The sequence below is a fragment of the Colobus angolensis genome, unplaced genomic scaffold (assembly GCF_000951035.1).
Source record: "Colobus angolensis palliatus isolate OR3802 unplaced genomic scaffold, Cang.pa_1.0 Scaffold38, whole genome shotgun sequence".
NCBI lineage: Eukaryota > Metazoa > Chordata > Mammalia > Primates > Cercopithecidae > Colobus > Colobus angolensis.
In genome coordinates, this window is record NW_012117154.1 from 6112172 (window position 1) to 6114700 (window position 2529).

At 42.0% G+C, this 2529-nt stretch overlaps 1 protein-coding gene across 1 annotated transcript in view; it reads right to left on the minus strand.

Annotated features, from left to right (window-relative positions):
• Positions 1–2529, minus strand: part of RSPH1 (radial spoke head 1 homolog (Chlamydomonas)) — a 36050-nt gene that overhangs the window by 23559 nt on the left and 9962 nt on the right. The gene's annotated exons all lie outside the window — the stretch shown is intronic.

Genomic DNA, 2529 nt, shown 5'->3' on the forward strand with positions numbered 1-2529 from the left:
CTCACCTCCTCACCTCCATACAGGCTTCTGCTAAGTCCTTAGAGGCTTGGTAGGAAGTACTGAAATTGGCAAGGATATCATAAAACTCATAATACCACTCCATGATGCAGACAACTGCAAACTACTGTTGTCAGCCACAGTATGAATCCCTGCACCAGAAAACTCAAAATGTCCTCAAATCTTACAGCTCACATATGAAAAAAACTTAATAGAGGTCTACCAAAGGTGACATCTCTTAAAAACGTGCATATTACACCAAGTCATTAAGCTAAATGATACATTTTGAGACTATGAATAATAAAAAGCAAGTGTTGATCAATTTGTTGATCAAAGAGAAAAGAAGGAATTATATTTCTATTCTTTCTATAGAAAACATTACAAAATGGTTGCCATATGGAGAAGCATTCAAAGTGTATTAGCTAACAAAAGGTAGAGAAAAGCTATTCTAGAAGTATGTCAGACATTAAAATTCAGGCTACTTAGATTCTGTGATGCTTGCGGTATTTTTAAATTTTTAACATTTTGATTTATCATTGCAAATGAAAATTCACTTTTATACCAACTTTGTATTTTCTTTTTCTTAAAGAGGGTTCCCAAAATTTATATAAGCTTCTGGCTTACACAAAAACTGGACCTACTTCCACATGAAGATAAAGAATACCCAATAGGCTAAGCATACGCTAATTATTCAAGCAATATTTGTTTATGTGAATAACCCCAAAATTTACCTACAGAAGGAATTTCTACATATTTATTTCCTCAGTCATTCCAGTATTTACTCAGCTCCTACAATGTCCTGTGCACTTTGTGAGATGAACAAACAGTTGTACAAAGGACAGTGCATGTCCCCAGGGCGCCAGCACCAGCCTGGGGATGGGAGGTTGGCACCTGAGCAGCAGCCGAGGACAGGGAAGGCAGCACAAAAAGCTACATGGCACAACTTCAAAGAGTGGGTAGTCATTCAGAAAAGAGCAGGCTTACCAAAAATTCATGGAGAGAGGGAAGGTGGCAACCGCTAACAATTAAGGAAGAGGACTAGGCCCCATGATGTGATGTGTGACAGGAACAACATGAACAAGAGAGATGAAGACCCCCAAATTGAGATAAGTCAGTAAAAAATACTTCAGGTCCCTGAACCTAAAGTAACCACGAGGATGTGCAAATACCTAGAGGGATGTGTCTGGATCTTAAGGGGCAGTGATGAGCCTGGATTTGTAGCATTTGCCAGTTTCTGTGGTGTAAACACTCACACTGTGGCCAATTTCAAGCTACACATGGAGCTGGGAAGAGATGCACAGAATGGGTTTTTGTGAGCTATTATGAGGTGGTTCCAGCACAGCCCTGGGGCACAGAGACCTCAGCTGAAACAGGTACATCATTTGGTTTCTTCCCAACAAAAGATCATGACAACATTATTATATCCCTCCTCTCTTGGCCATGTCAGAGGGTCTCCAGAGTGTCATTGCAAGAAAAAAATATATTTTGCAGAAAATTTTCAAAAATAAAACAGAACAATAATGTTGCAAAAGACACTAAACTTTGCACCATGAGGACTGTGAGCAAAATTTTTTAAAGTCCCAGTCTACTTAAAAAACCTGTTAAGAGGCTCTGCCCAGCATTTTGTAATGCCACCACAGGGACCCTGCACAAAAGGAGAAGGTAATTCAGAGAAAAGTCACCTGATGAGGCACATCTCTAACAGCTATGAGTCAAGTTTCCTTTTTTGAGGTGAATGACACTTATAAACTTTATTATCGTGGCTTTAAATTTGCACTTAATTTTTTTTTAAAAGTCTTTCTACCCCAATCCTATACTTTCTGATCATTCTTGACCTTGTCAACTGAGGTTTTTTCCAACTATATTTATCTTCAGGAGTAACTCCTACAGTTGTTTGGTTGGTTGGTTGATTGGTTAACTGGTTGGTTGGTTGGTTGGTTGATTGGTTGGTTAACTGGTTGGCTGGTTGGTTGGCTGTCCGGTTGGATGGTTGGTTAGTTAGTTAACCGATTGGTTGGTTGGTTGGTTGGTTAACTGGCTGGTTGGGTAGTTAATTGGTTGGCTGGGTGGTTGGCTAGTCAGTTGGCTGGTTGGTTGATTTGTTGGCTGTTTGCTTGGCTGGTTGGTTGGTTGTTTGGTTGGCTGGCTGGCTAGTTGGTTGGTTGGTTAGATGGTTCATTGGTTAATTGGTTGGTCAGCTGGTTGGTTGGTTGGCTGGCTAGTCAGTTAACTGGTTGGGTGACTGGTTGGCTGTTTGATTGGCTGGTTGGTGGGTCAGTTGGTTGGTGTGGAGCTGGGTGCTCCTCGGGTAGAGCGGTGTGTCTGGCACTTGTGATTGAAGACAATTTAAAATGAGCAGCTCTCCAAGATGCTCCTCCCACCTCAAATGCTGGCTGGTCACTGCTGTGCCATGCTGGCCCATGATCTTGCCAAGCTGGCTCCCTACACTGCTGGGTAAGTCAAACACAGGAGAGAGGAAGCCCACACTTATGGGGAAACACACAGTGTCAGACCCTGGGCAGGGTTCCGTGC